Source organism: Talpa europaea (assembly GCF_964194135.1).
Source record: "Talpa europaea genome assembly, chromosome: 13".
Taxonomy (NCBI): domain Eukaryota; kingdom Metazoa; phylum Chordata; class Mammalia; order Eulipotyphla; family Talpidae; genus Talpa; species Talpa europaea.
This window is the reverse complement of record NC_140080.1, coordinates 46,134,162-46,148,773: the sequence shown is the minus strand read 5'-3', so window position 1 is coordinate 46,148,773 and position 14,612 is coordinate 46,134,162. Positions and strand designations below refer to the sequence as shown.

The 14,612-nt window shown below is 49.1% G+C and overlaps 1 pseudogene across 1 annotated transcript; it reads right to left on the bottom strand.

Moving 5' to 3' along the window:
- Positions 1-10,784: 10,784 nt before the first annotated feature.
- LOC311183322 (olfactory receptor 14A16-like) lies at positions 10,785-11,605 on the bottom strand (annotated as a pseudogene). The gene has a single exon. The product of its transcript is annotated as an olfactory receptor 14A16-like (transcript).
- Between the last annotated feature and the right edge of the window lie 3,007 nt (positions 11,606-14,612).

The following is a 14,612-nucleotide window of genomic DNA, read 5'->3' as shown; positions in this document are numbered from 1 at the left end:
TTCTGTATCTTCAATAGTACTGATCCCTTCTCCCATTTCATCAATTTTGCTTTCATTGCTTTTCCCAGAGTTCTTTATCTCCTCTGGTAATCTTTTAATCTCCTGTGTTTCTTTTCTTTCCTTTCTTAAGGTCTCAATTTCATTCTTCAGTTCAGTGATTATTTGTCTCAAATCATTTTTTTCCTTTTCATTTTCTTTCTGCTTTTTAATTATGATGATTATTAATTCTCTATCTGATAGGCCGAGAAGTTCTTCCATGTCATCGTTGAGCTCTGGTGACTGTGTTTCTTTTTGTGATGTGTCCTCCTGCTGGCTTGCTTGGTTATTTATATTTTTTCTTCTCCCTGTTGTTTGCTTTCTAATTAGTTCTATGTGTTGGGATGCTGTGCCACTGGTGTTGGCAGGCATCTCTTTGGAGTGCTCCTTTAGGTGTGTCAGAAACTGTTTACCAGACTGAGACCAGCACTGGTAGGCCAAAACTCCAGCAGGGTGTTGATGCTGTGTTGCTGGGCAATGTCCCTTACAGTTCCCTCCCTCTGTATTTACTCAGTTCCAACAGGAAATCAGCTAGTTGGTGGTTTAGTTCTGGTCATGAGGTTATGCCAGAGACCTGTACTTGCAGACCTGTGCTTTTTCCCAGTGGTTCTTGGCTGGCCTTGGGTTATTTGTAGGTCTCCTCGGAGTCTTTGTTTTTCTCTAATGATGCCTGGAGCCCTTAGTTCGGTTACCTCAGCGGCGATTCCTGCATGGTTCTCCACAGCTTCAGCTCACAGGGTGCGGTGGCTGAAATAGTTCCTTTCCATTCACAGTCCCGCTTGATGCATAGTTTGTTCGTGCTGGTTGTTTTAGTTTTTTTTTTCCCTCCTTTCGGCCAGAGAGTGCAAACTTTGTGGGTGGGGGAGGATAGCAGGGTTCTCCCTTGTGCTTTTAAAAACACCCCACAGTCTCTTTTCATCCATAATAAAGCAAAACTTCAATGTTGTCTCATTTGTTGTTTGTGTGACAGAGGAACAATCTGCCTGCTGCTCTGAGGAGACAGGGGCAGGGACAAGGCCCACCCGGGTCTGTGCAGGCTGCGCTAGGGGGCTGCGGGTGGGGACCCTCGCTTCCCTGACACGCCGTGGGTGCCACGGGGCTTGGTGTGGGGTGGGGGTTCGGGGTCAGGGGTTGGGGGCAGCGGGGTGCACTGGCGAGCGCGGCAGACCGGGGTCGGTGCCCAGAGGCCACCAGGGGCTTCGCCTCCGAGTTGGAGTGCGGGTGGGCAGCGACTCCACCTCACAAGGCTCACCTGTGTCTCCCCGGGGCATCGTGATTTTGAACACCGCGCAGTCAGCGGTTTCTCAAGTCACCTTTGACCAGTGACCATCCACACTGACTGATGGTGGCCTCGGACGCTTCACGGAGCCGAGCCACCGGGGAGAGCACACCCCCTTACCTCCTGCTCAGCAGGCGGCCCGGGTGGCAGGTGGGGTCAGCGCCCAGGCGGGGTGTCCTTTAGGGGCTCAGGGAGAAGGTACAGGGTCAGAGGGCTGGGGTGCCCCTCCCGGGGGGTCTCGGGGAACCCGCGTGGTTGCAGAGACTGTGTCGTGTCTCTGCCAACGAGGGCATGTCCATCTTTCCCTCTGTCCCAGCTGTGCAGCGTCCAGCCCCAGCACCCACGAGTGAGTCTCAGAAAGCAGACTCAGGTGCTCTGTCACCCCAGATGTCCTGGGGGAGACAGCAGGACAGTGAGCCGGTGGGACGGAAAGGATCAGTTTGACACAGTCAGACGCTGCAGGAAATGACATGACAGGATTAATTTGGGATACTCAGATTATATCCAATAATAAAATCAAAAAGAAGCATCAGAAATGCAGGAGACTTTATGCAGCACAAGCTGGCATCTGTGACTCTGTCAGGGATATTCAAATGGCTGCAGGTGTGTGGCAGGTGGACGGGTTCTGGAGCGGGGACCGTTTCAACCTGAATAAAAAGTGTCAGGGGGGCCTCCCTGGTGGCGCAGGCAGTTGAGCGCAGCACTGTGAAGCCGTCTGCAGCCTCTGCAGTGCCGGTTTGATCCCTGCAAGCCTGGTAGTTTCCCACATGGCAAGCAGACCTCTCCTGTCTCATCTGCTGCTCCCCTCAGCAGTGTACTTCAGTCCGTCTGCCTGTTCTGTTCCCCGCTGTGTCTCTGGTGAATTCTCTCACCCTCCACACACCTGGCCTGTACCCCGGTTCTTGTATAAAAAAATATAAATCTTTATTTAAAAAAAAAAAAGTGTGAGAGGCTGCGGCCTCCTAAACTCCCCAAGGAAAATGTCTTGTGGGGTCTGAGGCTGTGTTGGATTGGGGTGTCTCTTTCTGTTGCTGGGTTTGTAGGTTTTGTGTATTTTAGACACTTGCCTTGTCAGGTGTGTGATGTGCACAATTTTCTCCCAGTGCAAGGGCCCATTTTGGGGATGGCTTTTCTGAGGCACAAAAGCTCTCTAGTGTGGGAGGGCCCACTTGCTCCTACGTGCTCTTCTTCCCTGGTCCTTGGTGTTGTGTCCCCAAGTTCATCTGTGGGGTGAGTGTGCAGTGGGCAGCCCCTGTGTATTCTTGCTGGTGTTTAAAGGGTTTGTCTAATGCAAATTTTTAATCCATTCCAAATTGTTCTAATAAGAAGGAAAATAGAAATCCAAACTGTTGTCACTTGTGAGAAGGGACCAATCAAGAGACTGGACAGAGCAAAAAGGTGAGGGAGGGAGAGAAAAGGCCTCACACCTCTGCTGGGAATTGGCGTGGAGACGTCTTCAGACACTAACAACAGGACAATCACAGGATGGAACAACCTCATCTGGGTATTTACCCCAGATGCGCAGACTCTACAGTGCAGACCACGTACACCTGTGTTCCCAGCAGCACCGTCCACCGCAGCCAGCCATGGCCCCAACCCAAGTGCTGTGGACAGAAGAGTGAATAAAGAATGTGGATCCATACTCCATGCAATAATATACAGCTATTGAAAATGTCCTTAGGGACCAAAGTGGACCTTGAAGTGGGTATACTAGTGAAATAAGTCTAAAAGTGATAGGTATTGGCTGATATCACCCATCTGTGGATTATAACATAAAAAGTCAATAATAAAAAAAATAGAGTGGCAAATGGCAAAGGAAATGTTGGACTGAGTGCAAAAATTTGCTTTTTACCATACAGAACAGGGGAGGAGAGTAGGAGTGTGCACGGAGGGGCTGGGCACTGCAGGGCATTTAGTAGATTTTGAGTGGACACTGGTGCATGTGGGGGAGTGAAAAGTGACCCACGGTGAAAACAGTAAAAAGTCTAATTGAGTCTTCACCTTGATAAGAACAAATAACAAATTAACGTGATTTTGCGATAAAACACTCATGGTAAACATCCCTTCTCAACAGACACTTACTGGATTTGTTAAAGGAAAAATAGAAAATACATCCACAGGAATCTGACCACGGAATGATGTCATATCCCAAGGGTATGGGGACTGTGACCTCATACTATCACTGAAATGAATATTACTTTGAGTGATTTTCTAGCTCAGGTTTCATTCTGAAATCTGAATGTACGAGTCATGTCTTTTGATTAACTACATTTTATTATCATAAATAGTTTCATGGACAAAATGTGCTCATCGGTCAGGAGAGTTTGGAGGCACAATGACCTGCTCCCGGAGAGGAGGAATGTCACCCCCAGCTCACGTTCTCAGTGTTAGGGAAAAGTGTGAGAACCTCTGGCATGCAGTGCAGATGTAGGTTTATAAAAAAATTACAAATATGCCATGCTTTAGTTTGAATAATGTTTTATATAATAAAAAATAATATTGTTCCCAAGTAGAATAAAAGTAAACTTAAGTGTAATCTACACGAAAATGGAGAAGAAGACCTGGTACAGGTTGAAGATAGGATCTGGAAAACTAAGAAAATTAAAAATAAATGCAACAATTAAAATTTATAAATTTTAAGTAGAAATGTAGCTCTTCAAGGATAATTCATATAACTACTTATGAAAACACCACATTGAGGGAGTGCAGTCACACTGGCATCAAAACGGGCATCATAGAAATTAATATTCCATGCATTCCAGGTTTCAGTTATAGATTCCTACCAACCAAGGAAGCTTCCATCCTTCCACCTCTGGGAGAGTCAAGTGTGGTTTCCCTTTCTCCTTTGAGCAGGAACAGGAACTTCTCCTAGATGAAAATGCCCCATGAGGAATCGTGAGGGATGGGGGGCCTCACTCTCTGTCTCCCCTGTCATTAACGAGGACAAGGTCCTCGGTAGAGACACACACAGGCTGTGGAAACTGAGCCCCAGGACTGAGGTCCCGTGGCCATGTGGTCCTGAGGACAGGCCCTTTTACCACTGCTTCATGTTATGTAAATGTTGGTGAATGTGAGTTCTAGAACAGTCTTTCTACACCAAATACAAGTTTTTAACCAAGAAGTGGATTCAGGAAGGGCTTGGAGAAAGGATTGCAGTATTTAGGAAACAGGAGTATAGTGAGGATTATGAGAATATGAATTTGTGACAAGGGAATAATCCTAATGCAAGATATCTATGCTTTTAAATGATGACATGTAAGAGTTAGGGGGAAAAGCTGAATTAATTAGGTGTTATAATTTTTGATTGATATTTCACATCTTGGAGTACTGGCCATTTATGAGACTCCTGACAGCTGTCATCAAGGCTTTGTTTCTCAAACTGTATATGATGGGATTAAAGGTGGAGGCACAATCGTCTAGAACATAGAAATGACCAGGTTAGACATGGACAGGGTGCCTGTGGTCAGCTTCAGAAAAGCAAAGCATCCAGTGGAGACAACAGCACCACAACCAGCAGGTGGGGAAGGCAGTTGGAGTAGGCCTTGGCCTTATCTTCTGTGGATGGGATCTTCCCGACAGCAGAGAAGATGTGGAAATAGGAAATGACGATGAAAATGAAACAGCAGATAATCAACACCACATTAGTGAGAATGGGGACAATTTTGTTCATTAAATTTCCTGAGCAGGAAATAGCCAATAACTGGGGGATGTCACAGAAGAACTGGTGAACCACGTTGGACCCACAGTAGGACAATGAGAAGGTGCCAGCTGTGTTCATCACAGCATAGAGACCCCCACCCAGCCAGAACACAGCTGTCAGCTGCATACACCTGTCCCTGCTCTCAATGACGTCACAGTGCAGAGGGAGGCAGATGGCAGCAAAGTGATCAAGTCTCATCACCCTGAGCAGGTACATCTCTGTACCTACAGCTATAATCATTATGAAGACCTGGAGGACACTGCCCGGGAACGAGATGGAGCTGCTGTGCCTCAGAGAGTGGGCGATGAACTTGGGGACCGTCGTTGAGATGAGGCAGATTTCCGTGAAGGACAGACTCCTCAGGAAGAAGTACATGGGGGTGTGGAGGTGCTGGTCCAGGGTCGTGATGATGCAGATGAGCCCGTTCCCCAGCAGGGCACACAGGTAGACCAGGGAGAAGAGCAGCGGGTGCAAGAAGCCCATGGTCCCCTGGGTGGGAACCCCAGGAGGATGAATTCTGTCATGGCCGTGAGATTGGTCACCTCTGGAGACATCAACTGTATAAATTAAAAAGAGAAAGAAAACATTGTCAATCTTCTAATATTGAACACAAAATGGGTTATCAACATATAAGAAGCACGCAATCTAGTCATGATTTATCATTATCTAAGCAAATTCATATTTTACTCATGTGAATGTGCTATTGATGTATTGTTAAAACATGTGTCTGCAAATTTGAGAAGAAATGAAAATTTTAAATGACCATGATAAAACCTGAATATCAGGTCTCTCAGTGAACTGAATTGACAGACCACCAGTGCCCAGTCATTCCCAGGCCCGCGGCTCCCACTCCTGCCCAGGCCCCAGTGTCTCCGCCCAGCACACCTCCCAGAGATTGTCCAGGGCACAGTCCCAGAGGACACATGACCATGCCCAGGCCCTCCCCACCCTAGAGAGCCCGTCCCTGCTCCCCTGGTCTGGGGAGGCCCCACAGTGACAGGTGTTCAAGGAGATGGGGTGTGCAGGTCCCTGTTTTCCTGCTCCCCAGGACCCGACACTGTCCTGGAACTGAATGATCTGGGCTCAGAGTCCCCGTGTGGTGTGTCCTGACGCCTCCTCAGTCAGATTCCTGCCCCTGTGGCCTCACTGCTGACTCCTGGTCCGTCCCCTCACTCCTCATCTCCCTGCACCTGACTCCCCCACATCTGAGGACTCAGAGACCAAGTTTCCCAAAGAGTCTCCTCCTGGGTCACTCCCACACGTCCCTCCTGCAGGATGGGCTCGTCCACCCCAGGTCCCTCCCGGCCCCTCTGTCCCCCTCAGACTCATGCACATCTGTACAGGGAGGAGGCCGCTCTGGGGCTGAGCCAGATGGTCTGTGCATGTGGCTGTCCTTGCCGGTCCCAGGGACCCGGGTCCCCCGTGTGCAGGTTTGTTCCTCACCCCAGGCCCTTACGTGAGTGGGGACGTCTGGACACAGGGTAGTTCTGTACACTCTCCTCCTCCCAATGTCATCCTCTCCCCACTCTGTGGGGTGATGGAGGGGCAGGCCCTGGAGCGGGCAGAATTTTTTTGAGAATATAGTAATGTAAAATAATTGCAACACTTTTGTGGGAATAATTCCAGAAATTTAATAAAAAAAGAAAATAAATCAGGGTTCATGGTGGTGAAAAATGTTGACATCTGTCGAGTGACCTTAAATACATCTTTAAAATGGGTAAAATAACTTGACATATCTCCTCCAGGCCCTGATTAAATACTGTGACTCATTTTCCAATTACACTGACAATCCCTGGGTGTGGAGTTGGGGAAAAATTCCAAGTTCACGTCCACAAATACACAGATGTTGGTGCCACCATCATTAGTGCCAGAGCCTTTAAGACATCAACAGTGTCGCTGACAAGTTACTGAATTTCTACATAACTCATATCTGTCATCATGTTTAAGAGAAAAGGCATATCATTCTGAATCGAACAGTATGTATAATTTTTAATTCCCTCTGGAATGTCTTCATCACCATCCAATTCTATTAATTGCTGTGATTTTATTCAGCGCCCAGAACACACTGAGTGTGCTGATGCTAATCCCAGGTATGCAGCAGAAATCGTCACATCTCCCAGAAGTCACAATCTTCTAATATGCTCAATGTATTAAAAGTCAATGTGTTTGACCATCATAAATTGCCAGAGAATATGTTTTCTCTCCCTGAGTCTCACCCAGGCTGACAGGGCAGTGGGACATGATGACTTGGGCCCCGTCAGCATTAGTTGTCATGATTTACAAAGTGACTCGTTTAACTGCTCTAGTGCCTGAGAGTCTGACTCGCTGCTGACTTCGCCTGGACGTCGCCTTCTCGTGGACAATCCTGCCCGGGTGTGCGGGATGCACATGGCCCGGCTGGGGTCCCCTGGGGTGCAAAGAGTACAGGCGGCCGGGAGCCGGGGTAGTTTCAGCTCCGCCTCGGGTGCGCAAGTCCCGGGCAGCAGCTGGGGGACCCGTGGGCAGCCGCTGAGGCACGCAGGGTACGTGGAGCCTCCTCCAGGTGAGGGGCCAGCGGGAATCGCTCTCTGACGTGGAAGCCAACTGGACAGTGGTCAGGCATAGCTGGCAGGGCCTGGGGTAGCTGCGCACACTGGGAGGCCGGGTGGGAGGGACACGAAGTGACCAAAGTCCATTTCCTCCCCTGACGGGAGTGACCCCATCTTGTGCGGTCCTGGTTGGGCCCACGGACGGGAGGACACACAGGACAAGTCCCGGAACCTCCCCGATGCGTATTCATCTTCCGCTGAAATGTGGACATTTGTGCCCAAGGGCTCTGCGAGTCGGATGCGGCCCCGAGGGCAGTGCGGGCTGGGGTTCAGAGGTGTCCGTTAGGAGCCCGGGGCTGGCCGAGGCCAGGGTGAGAGACATGCGCTGCCCAGCAGGAACTGCCAAGGCAGCAGGTGGGAGGGTGCCTGGTGCTTCTCCCAATCCGGGGATCCCTGTGGGGGTTGTTTCGGAGGACAGAAGCCACGCCCCTTCCGCTCACCAGCGTGCCCGCATGTCCCCCCGCTCGGCCTCGTGGTGGACACATGCCCGCCCCTGGGGGATCCTGCCTCTAGGCACTGTGACCCGGATGCTCTTGACGTGGAGACCACCGGGGAGACGACACCCACTTCCTCCTGCAGCACCTGTGACTCTGTCAGGGATGTTCAAATGGCTGCAGGTGTGAGGCAGGTGGACAGGCTCAGGAGAGGGGACGGTTTCTACTCAAATAAAAAGCGTGAGAGGCCGTGGCCTCCTGACCTGTGAGGAAAGTGTCTCTGGGGGCCTGAGGCTGTGTTGGGTTGGGGTGTCTCTTTCTGTTGTTGCATTTGTGAGGTTTTGTGTATTTTGGACATTCGCCCTTGCCAGGTGTGTGACGTGCACAATTTTCTCCCAGTGCAGGAGTCTGTTTTGCGATGGCATCTTCTGAGGCACAGGAGCTCACTAGTGTGGTGAGGCCCCTTGTTTATTTTTGCCATTTCTCTGTCCTAGGCCTTGTGTCCCCAAGTCCACCTGTGTGTGTTGGGGGGTGTCCAGTAGGGCTTCCCCTGTGTTCTCTTTCGTGTCTTATGGTTTTGTATCTTACCCAGACTTTAATCCATAAAAATGCTCTACATAAGTAATTCTAGGGGCAACACAGATGCAAGCCACACTGAGTTGTCACCTGTGAGAAGGGAACAATCAAGAGACTGGACACAACAAGAGTGAGGAAGGAGAGAAATAGCCTCTCATCCCTGCTGGGAAAATGGTGTGGAGGTGTCTTCAGACAATAGCAACAGGACAACCACAGGATGGAGCAAACCTCATCCGGGTATTTGTCTCAGATGTGCAGACTCTATGACGCAGAGCACATACACCTGTGTTCAGAGCAGCACCGTCCTCCGTGGCTGGCCATGGCCCCAACCCAAGTGCCGTGGACAGAGAGGGAATAAATAATGTGGATACATATGCAGTGGGAAATACACAGCTATTAAAAAGGTGAAATCATGTATTTTGGGACCACATGGATGGACCTTGAGGTGACTTTGTTAAAGGAGATGAGCAGATAGTGAGAGACGGAGCGTGGACAGTCTCCCTCATCTGGGAATAGAAAATACAGAAAACCTGCATTACAAACAGCAAAAAGAAACGTGGACCATGTGCAAAAGGAGGAGGAGAGTAGGGAGGGACTTGGAAGGAGGGGCCAGGCATTGCAGGGGCAGGTGGTCAGCGGATGCTGAGTGGACATGCACACAGGCCCAGGAGTTGAATGGGACCCCATGTGAAAATAGTGAAAAGCGCAAAGGAGCTGATTTCTTTGCTGGAGAACAAACACTGCATGAAGGTGACAGCACAATGAAGCCTGTGGGAAAAGTCCCCTTCCCAACACACTCGGTGCATTGGTTCAAAGGGCAAATAGAAAACATACGGGTAGGATCCGACTGGGGAAGGGCGTGACGTCCAGGCAGTGGAGACCGTGGCCCTGTCCCTGCTTGTGGGTGGTGATCCTGGCGAGCACTGAGCAGCTGCTCAGGCCACACTGGGATGGATCTTGAGCGAGCGACTCCCGAGCCATGTGATCGGGAACCTGGAGTGGACTCGAGCTCGTGGCCAACGTGCCTTTTCATTTTGATGCTGCTTTCCTGGACTGATGACGGTAGAGCCACCAGGAGAGTGTGGGACACAGTGACCTGCCCCCCGGAGAAAGGGCATGAGGGGCAGAACATCACCCAGCTCAGTCCTCAGGGTTGGAAACGCTACGAGAACCTCGGCCATGCAGCGCAAATGCCGTGGAGAGACAGAAGTCGACGACACCGCCGTGCTCTCCTCACAGGATGTTGAAACAAGGAACGACACAGTTCCCAGCGCAGACGGACAGTGACTGCAAGAGTTTTCTGCAGAAAGTGGGGAAGCAGACCTGCCGCCGCACATCGAGGGGTGACCTGGAAACTGAGGGGAGCTGACAAGGACTCCGAGAGCAGCCCACGGCTCCAAAGTCATAAATGTGAAAACCAGAAACGTGGCTCTTCACAGCCATGCGTTTTCCTAAGAGATATTTTATTTTCAAATACTCCAGCCAGGCAGTGGAGAGACTCTGAATCCAAACAGGACGTGATGGAAATGAACACTCCCGTCAGCCGCAGGCTTCAAGTGTCAATTCAAATTCCTTAAATATCCTCCATCCGCCCATCTCTGGCAGATTCAGGAGGAGATTCCTTGTCCTTTTGAACAGAAACATGAATGTGTCTTAAAGGAAGACGCTCCTGTAAGAATGGTGAGGAGTGGAGGACCCCGCTCAGCTGTCTCCCCTCCCCTCCTCAGGGACGGGGCCCTCAGGGGATACACACACAGGATGTGAGAACCGATTGCCTGAACTGGGGTCCCATGACCGTGAGCTCCCGAGGACAGAACCCCTTTACCATGGCTTGGTTTCATAAATGTTGGTGATGTGTGAGTTCTAGGATGTTCTTTCTACACCAAATACATGTTTTTAACTGTGAGCTGGATTCAGTTTATGAACATCACACAGGGAGAGGTTTGGCAAAGGATTGCATTATTTTAGGAAACAGGAGCACATTGACAATATGAGAATATGAATTTGTGACAAAAGAAAAATACTAATGGGAAGCATCTTTACTTTGTGAATGATGAACGTAGAGTTAGTGGGAAACTGAATAAATGTGGGTGAATAATTGATGATACCTTATTTGTTGGAGAATTGGCCTTTTATCACTCTTCTCACAGCCGTCTTCAAGGCTTTATTCCTCAGACTGTATATGATGGGATTAAAGGCGGGGGCAACATCATGTAAAACATAGAAATGACCAGGTCAGACATGGATGGAGTGTCTGAAATCGGCTTCAGATAAGCAAAGAATACAGTACAGAGAAATAACATCACAACCAGCAGGTGGGGCAGGCACGTGGAGTAGACTTTTGCCTTACCTTCTGTGGATGGGATCTTCCTGACAGCAGAGAAGATGTGGGCATAGGAAATGACGATGAAAATGAAATAGCAGATACTCAACACTACACTAATGAGAATGGGGACAAGTTCACTCATTAAATTTCCTGAGCAAGAAATAGCCAGTAGTTGGGGGACATCACAGAAGAAATGGTGGACCATGTTGGACCCACAGAAGGACAAGGAGAAGGTTCCAGCTGTGTTCATCAAACTGATGAGACCCCCACCCAGCCAGGACACAGATGTCAGCTGCACACACCTGACCCTGCTCATGATGACCTCATAGTGCAGGGGTTGGCAGATGGCAGCATAGCGGTCAAGGCTCATCACCGTGAGCAGGGTCAGCTCTGCTCCTACTGAAAATACTATCAAAAAGACCTGGACGACACAGCCCGGGAAGGAGATGGAGCTGCTGTGCCTCAGAGAGTTGGCAACTGTGGACTTGGGGACTTGGGGACTGTGGCTGAGATGAGGCAGAGGTCCAAGAAGGACAGATTCCTCAGGAAGAAGTACATGGGGGTGTGGAGGTGCTGGTCCAGGGTCGTGATGAGGATCATGAGCCCATTCCCTAGAAGGGCGTACATGTAAATCAAAGAGAAGAGCAGTGGGTGCAAGAAGGCCATGGTACCATGGGCAGGGAATCCCAGGAGGATAAATTCTGTCACAGCCGTGAAATTGGTCACCCCTGGAGCCATCATCTGTATTGAGAAAGGTGAAGGGAAGAAAATGTCAAAATCTTCCAAGATGGAATATATGGGTTATCATATTGGTAATAATTCAATATATTTTCTACATAATTACTCCTTCTACCTCCTATTGAGTCAAAAATCATTATCTGCATAGACCTCATTATTCAGCCCATATATTTCCATCATGTGAATGTGCCATTACTACATTTTCTAAATAAGTCCTGAAAATGGGTGAAAACTAAAACATTTCAACTCTCCTCTACAAAATTTGAAAAATTGAAAATCTCATATCTGTCAACAAACTCAGCTGACAATCACCCCTCCCTACAAACCCAGCCCCACTGCTCCCGCCTCCTGCCCAAGCCCCAGTGTCTCAGCCCAGCACACCTCCCAGAGGTTGTCCAGGCACAGTCCCAGAGGACAAGTGACCATGCCCAGTCCCTCCCCACCCTAGAGAGCTTGTCCCTGCTCCTCCAGCACAGACCTGGTCTGCGGAGGCCCCACAGTGACAGCTGTGTAGGGAGATGGGGTGTGTGTGTCCCTGTTTTCCTGCTCCCCAGGACCCGACACTGTCCTGGAACTGAATGATCTGGGCTCAGAGTCCCCATGTGGCATGTCCTGACACCTCCTCTGTCAGATTCCTGCCCCTGTGGCCTCACTGCTGACTCCTGGTCTGTCCCCTCGTCTCCTCATCTCCCTGCCCCTGACTCCCCACATCTGAGTATTCAGAGACCGCGTTTCCCACAGAGTATCCTCCTGGGTCACACCCACACGTCCCTCCTTCAGGATGGGCTCGTCCACCCCCTGTGGAGTGATGGAGGGGCAGGCCCTGGGGAGGCAGGGTCACATAGTAAGATAAAATAAGTGCAACGCATTGGTGGCATCTTCCTAATAATTTTACAAAAACAGGAAAATAAATCAGAATATGAGGTGGTCCAAGATGTAGACACCTTGTGACTGATATGAAACATCTCTGTCATGATGACAGAAGCTCTGACATATTCTGTTCCTGTGCAGTATCGACATGACCCCAGAGTGGTGGAGTTGGGAAAAACCCCAGGTCCATGTCAGTGAAGACATAGGAGTCCACACCCATCTTCTCTCTAGTGCCAGAGCCTGAAACGGTGAACAATGTTGCGTAGACATGATATAATTTATATTTGACACTTAGGTCTGTCATAATGTGTAGGCAAAAGGTATAACATTCTGATTTTTAAGATAAATATTATATTAACTTTCCCCTGGAATTTTTTCATCACATTGTAATTCCATTAATTGTTGTGCTTTTATATAGTGCCCAAAACAACTCAGTGTGCTGAATGCTCAAATGCCAGTTATGAAGCATTAATTGTCACATATCTGATGCATTACAATGTTCTGTTCAATCCTTTGAACTCTTTAAATTAAAGGAGAGTATATTTCCTCTCGTTGAGACTCATCCAGCATGATATGGCAGTGGAGCACTGAGAAACTTGTGCACTTTCAGAATTTAATAGTTTTCATGATTTATAAAACAAATATTTTATTTACAGTGCCTTCTCAGATCTAAAATGAAGCTTGAAATCTAAAAACAGTCAAGTCTGAATGATTTCCATTCCGAAAACCGTTTAAGAACAGAATACCTGCAATCTGGGGGGAAGTTCTTGCTGCCGTGTTGAGTCTCTATATTGAGGTTGTCCCCATGGCATGGACAGAGGGTGTCCAGGCCTCTTACACCATGGTCAGGGCTCGGGGGATGCCTCTGAGCACTCACAGGATGTTGCACCCTGTCTAGCTGCCACCTCATGGACAGAGCAGGGCCTCAGGGCTGGGCTATTTGAGCTCTGGAGCTGGTGTCCATGTGTTGGACACTGTCCAGGTTCCAGCCCTCACGGACCTTCCTCCAGAGGGAAAGTGTGTGTTTACTTGACTGTGATAATTGGAGCATCCTGCAGTGCTTCTCAGGGAGTAATTATCACACTCGGTGTGTAGATGAGATTTTGTGTCTGGCTCACGACTCTATGGAAGTGAATAGACAAATCTGCATTTCCAGGTTCCATTCCCCAACTGTCGTGTCCACTGTGGTGGGCACCATCAGTAATAACAGTGCCCTGAGTCCCTGTTTAGACAGCTGGAGAGTCCCCCGTCACCCACCATGTGCCCTTCACAGAGAGGCCCTGGAGATGGATGTGAGGGGGGATGTGGAAAGGCCTGAGACGGGAGGGAACCGAAATGGAGAGAGGCAGGAGGGAGCCAAGGGAGGGGGAGTGGGGAGGAAAGACAGTGGATGTCCAGCAGAAGTGAGTGACCACGGGGGTCACCAGCCCTTCAGGAAGAGAAACTTCACTGTCTCTGAAATTGTGTATCCTGCAGTTCTTTTCCACCCCAGCACCTGTCACTGCACTTACATTAGAATTGTCATTTTGTTTGGATAATTTGCTTCTAATCTTGTAGGAAATGGTAGGTTTCTGCTCATGGTGTCATATACTTAGGTTTGCTGCATGATGATGGTGACGTCACACATGGAAACAGGTGTTTATCTGTTTGAGTTTACTCTTCTGTAGGGTGTGGGGCAGTGACCTGCTTCACTCTGCTGCGTGTGTCTGTCTGCTTTTCCCAGCACCATTTCCCCACTTTCCCTGCTCCAGTGAATGCTCTGGCTCCTCTGTCGTAGAGTCACTGCCCATCCTGATGAGGGAGGGTTCCTGGGTCCTCATTATATTCCAATGGCTGGCCTATCTGTTTTTGTCCCAGAACCATGCTGTTTTAACTATTAGAGCTTTATTATACAGTCTTAAGTCTGAAAGTGTGCTTCCTCCTTTCTTATTCATTTTCATCAAGACTTTTCTGGCTATTTGTGGTCTTTCGTAGTTCCATATGCTTTTCTGTAATGTTTGTTTCATATATCTGAGAATGCCATTAAAATTTTCATTCGGATTGCATGAATCTGTAAATTCCTTTG